This window comes from Sitodiplosis mosellana, unplaced genomic scaffold (assembly GCF_009176505.1).
Source record: "Sitodiplosis mosellana isolate CC-2019 unplaced genomic scaffold, AAFC_SMos_1.0 Smas_scaffold_2449, whole genome shotgun sequence".
NCBI lineage: Eukaryota > Metazoa > Arthropoda > Insecta > Diptera > Cecidomyiidae > Sitodiplosis > Sitodiplosis mosellana.
This window is the reverse complement of record NW_022597691.1, coordinates 1-4,659: the sequence shown is the minus strand read 5'-3', so window position 1 is coordinate 4,659 and position 4,659 is coordinate 1. Positions and strand designations below refer to the sequence as shown.

Here is a 4,659-nt window from a genome sequence, read left to right as displayed (position 1 = left end):
CCAAATTTTTTTAACATTTTTGTGTTGCTATTTCTGGTAATATACGGAATTCACATTAATCCGTGAATTTCATACTATATTACCGGATCTCCGTCAAAATTGAACTGTCAACGCAGACGTGCTGTGTGTATGTATTCCAACGGAGATCCGACAATATACTACGAAATTCACAGATTACCGTGAATTCCGTATATATACCAGAAATACCAACACAAAAATGTTGAAAATCCTGTAGTGTTATGGGAAAAAAGTATAGGAATTGGTCCCGAAAACCTTTTTCTCAAAATTGGTTTAGATCATCATAAAAACTCATGAAACGCGTAGAAAACACATTTTTGAGGCTCTTTTCCGTTCGTGTGCCGAGTCGTCGTCGTCGTCGACGCATTCGCACAAGTTTGGTTTTCGGTTCTTAATTTTTGTCGAAATTTCCTCGGAAAATTGTTTGGACCCAAAATCAAACTTGTGCAAATACAATCAACACGAAACTTTCAGGAACCTATTTTTTCTCCAAATAATGGAACGTCAGAAAGTTTGAAGCCAATCGGAGTCAATTTACAGGTACCTCCCATACGAAAGTGTCGAAATTTCGACAAAAATGACCGATTTTCACTTTAAAAAAATTGCTTTTAATTCAAGCAAATAAAAAAAACATTACGAAAAAGTTCGGGATTACGAATGTAATTCTTTTTATTAATTGATAAAATTAGTTTTCAACGATAGTTTTTAATTATGAAATTAGATTTTAACGATCATTAGCTCGTTTGCCTTGTAATTTGTGGGCTAGTTTGTCAGTACATAGGACATTTTTTAGTCAACATTTGATTTTCCAAATTAGTTATATGCAACAATCGGTTTGATAATCGCGTTGTCTAAATCACCGTTTTATGGGTATGCTATTTACAACAGATCATATAAAGGGTGTCCCAAAATTACTGGAGGATTGACGTCATATTTGACAGGTTACATCTCGAAACTATAGGATTTAGTTCTGATTGGTACATTCAAAATATAACGTGCACGCACAAATGCTACAAACTATATGTGAAAATGGGTCTAGTGGCTTGCAATAGCCCAGAATTAAATAACCTGACATGTCAAACCCACCTACATACGACGAAAGACGGATGTGAATATTTTCCAGAGCGTGTTTTGAGCTGACGTTAGCAGCACTAACTAACGTCAGCTGCTGATATCAGCTGCTGACGAGTATGCGTTGCGTTGTTTTAACGCATTTGCAGTATAAAAACGAAGAGGCAAGCAAAAATCTCATTGATATGTTTCGAGAATATCTTGTTTTTATTCTGCGAATGCGTTAAAACAACGCAACGCATACTCGTCAGCAGATGATATCAGCAGCTGACGTTAGTGCTGCTGACATCAGCTCATAACACGATCTGATTTTTAGCCGAGCATTTGGACTCAGCCTTATAACGTTTATATGCATGTCGACCACAAAAAGGTTAAAATAAATGCGTTCTGTATTTTTCGTGGATTGGGCCACCTATATTGACTTCGTAAGGTTAAATTTTCGACTTCCATTTTTCTGTGAGCATTCCTGAAGTATATTACAATCCAGTTTTAGCTCACAAAAATTGTCTGACTTTACTTTATTTGTCATAATTTCATTGCTTAAATTTAACTGTTGTATATTTTGCATATCTTCGTGTCTTCTGGTCTAATGTTGAATTTTGAAATCTTAACAACCAACAGGGTAGAAAAGAACGTAATAATGCAGCCTAAATTTAACGGTGACTTTTGCTTGGGTCACAACTGAAACGAGTGGCGCTTTTGGTGACCTTTATTTTTTGAAAATGTGTCAACAGTCAAGTTCAACTGTTTGTTATATTCCTATTGTTCTCATTATTAATTATTCCTAGTATACGAGATCAAAAGCCCTACGTAGTTTTGTTATTACGAAAAAGTCGGGATTTTCAACCAGGTGAGAATTTGTTCTTGTACTATTTTTTATAGTTGTCATACAGCTAGATCTTGATGGTGCAAATTAAAATAAATGATATTCTTGAAGTAATAGCCTGATCCAGCGGAACTAAAATTGAAATCGAAATCTGTAAGCTGATTCTGAAATGTTGATAGTTTTTCAATATTTTTTGCCTTCAAAGGTCAGAGGTATACCTGCAAATGTCATTCTTTCGTCGAAAAAAGCGTTAAATATTTATTTCGAAAAATATTTCCAACACTTTCGGTTATGTGGGTGATTCAGATGATGATATGTTATTATCAGACGTAGACAATGGTCGACACAAACCAATCCTTACAACACCCAATGGCAATGATTTCATAATAGAAACTGTTTCATCTAAGCTGCAACCTTGTAGATCGTGTTCACCACACATAATAATTCGATCTCCAGGAAATATTAAATTAGTTGCTTCTGCTGCTCCACCGGGTATAAGGCCTCGTACAACAATTAAAACGTTTTTAGGATCTAATGGTGAAGAAAGAATAAACCACAACAATAGATTAAAATTTTACGCAACAAAATATGGGGGGAATATTTATATTAATTAATTTGGAACGATTTTATTTCTTTCTCTTTTCTATTGATTTCGTGTATTATGTACGAGAGGCAAATCATACAAAAGTAATTTGTAATAATAATGTGCATGATGAAGCTGCATAACAAAAAGTGCATAATGACGTTATGCAAGCTTGAAAGATAACCTGTGCCGGTATTCTGGAACACAATCCGCAAAAATCATGCGAACGTTCAGTTGGAGTTTTGGATGTGGAAGGGAAACGTTCAATCCAAAAATGTATGTGAGATCCAATTTTTTCTTTCCTTCCAAACTAATTTGAAGCGATGAACAAGAGGAAAAATTGGCATCTTTCCATTGCCGGGAATCGAAACGCGGGCATTCTGATTGCCGGTCAGATGCTCTGTCCATTGAGATACAACGTTTTGGATTTTTCTTTGGAGTATTTGCTCGTAGTATTCGGATGACCGAATTAAGCAAATAAAGCATTGGAGTCGTTGTCGATTCTAAAATTGTAGAGTCAATAAGTAGCTCTCTCGTTGAGAATTCGAGTGAATTATTGAACCAAGCTAATATGAGGCCAAAAATATGTGAAAACATCACTCGATTTGATCATGTAGGTACCCAAAATGTTTGTAAGGGACCACACTAGAAGAATAAAGGCAGCAAAGGCAAAAATTATTTGCCCAGTGAGGTAATATCACTGTTAAACCGAAGCTCATGAACGTAATTTTCTCATTTTGCTTAGAATAAACGCAATTTACGACACCAAAATCAGATGAATCTGTACAAAATGATGGCGGAAATCGATTTTACGTCAAAATTTGGTAGAAAAAGGTCTTCAGACGTTTCAAATTCGAAAAAACGGACTTGTTCGGCTATATATAGCGTAAAATGGCGACTTTTTATTAATTTTCGAGTATATTTAAGCCTCTCAAGCCACCAAATCACTATTTTATGTGCATTTAATGAACAGATTTGGATTTCTCGTCAAAAATTAGACTAAGTAGAGTCATTTTTAGCTATATATTTTGGAAATTTTGAGGGTCCTGAGGTGAGTATTTGCAAAAAAGTAGCCAAAAAATGTATATTTGGTCGAATTTTGACCTACGAAGGCGACAAAATCGCGTAGGAACGGTTTCAAATCAACTTATTTTTATGTAATTTTTCGCGACAAATCCAAATATCATAGTTAGAATGCAAGAAAAGTGGGAATTTTTTGAGCTCCGTGACGCTAGCCCCCCCCCCCCTCCGGTTCCAAAATTTAAATCCGACCACGGTTTCGTGTTCTACGTAATTTCTGCTGATTACTGCTCGCTCCGCAGAATTTGTGCTGCAACCGGTGACGAGCAGTAATTGCCCAGAGTTTCGAAAAAATCCATGAAAATCGATTTTTTGCATATTCGAAGGTTTCACGCCAACAGTCAATTCTATGGGTGAGATTGAGAGTGGAGTATGTTTTTTCTTCGATTTATATTTTTGAAAGGGCGAGTATGTTTTCTGATGATTCTGTTGGCGTTAAAGTAGAGTATGTTGTAGTACCGTCTAGCCTCCGCGGTCTTCATGGTTTTCGCGCAACTGATAAAAGATAACAACATGGTGTCTTCGGCAAAGTTGTAGTACTTGAGGTCTTCTATGACTAAGCTGAAGACAGTTATCTCTTATCAGTTGCGCGCAAATCGCGCACATAAAAAAGCAAATTTTATATAGAACTTTTTTTTTCTTATCATTTTTCGCGCTTTTCGCGGAACTGATAAGAGATAACTGTCTTCAGCGATGTTATAGAAGACCTCAAGTGCTACAACTTTGCCGAAGACACCAAGTTGTTTTCTCTTATCAGTTCCGCGGGAACCGTGGAAAACCGCGAGGACCCGCTAAAAACGAACATACTCGCTTTTAACCATTTTTAAGTCGACAGAAACTTGCTCTTCTCTTTCGTAAAAAAGTCAATCAAACATACACTACTCTCAATCTCACCCATAGAATTCCAAATGAAGTTTTCAATATTTTGATGACCTGGTGGCTGATATTGAAAGGTCTAGATGCCCACTAATTTCTGCTTGCTTCTCAGATTTCCTGCTTCAACCAGTGACGAGCAGGAATTCTACAAAAATTGAAAAAAAAAATGTATGAAAATCGATATCACAGTGCAACAAAGTTTAGG

General features: G+C 36.2%; 1 long non-coding RNA gene across 1 annotated transcript; it reads right to left on the bottom strand.

Annotated features, from left to right (window-relative positions):
- Window positions 1-662: 662 nt before the first annotated feature.
- LOC129571432 (uncharacterized) lies at window positions 663-3,298 on the bottom strand. Its single transcript, XR_008688274.1, has 2 exons — window positions 2,134-3,298; window positions 663-2,047 (listed from the first exon to the last, which is right to left on the bottom strand). It is a non-coding gene; the product is annotated as an uncharacterized LOC129571432 (long non-coding RNA).
- Between the last annotated feature and the right edge of the window lie 1,361 nt (window positions 3,299-4,659).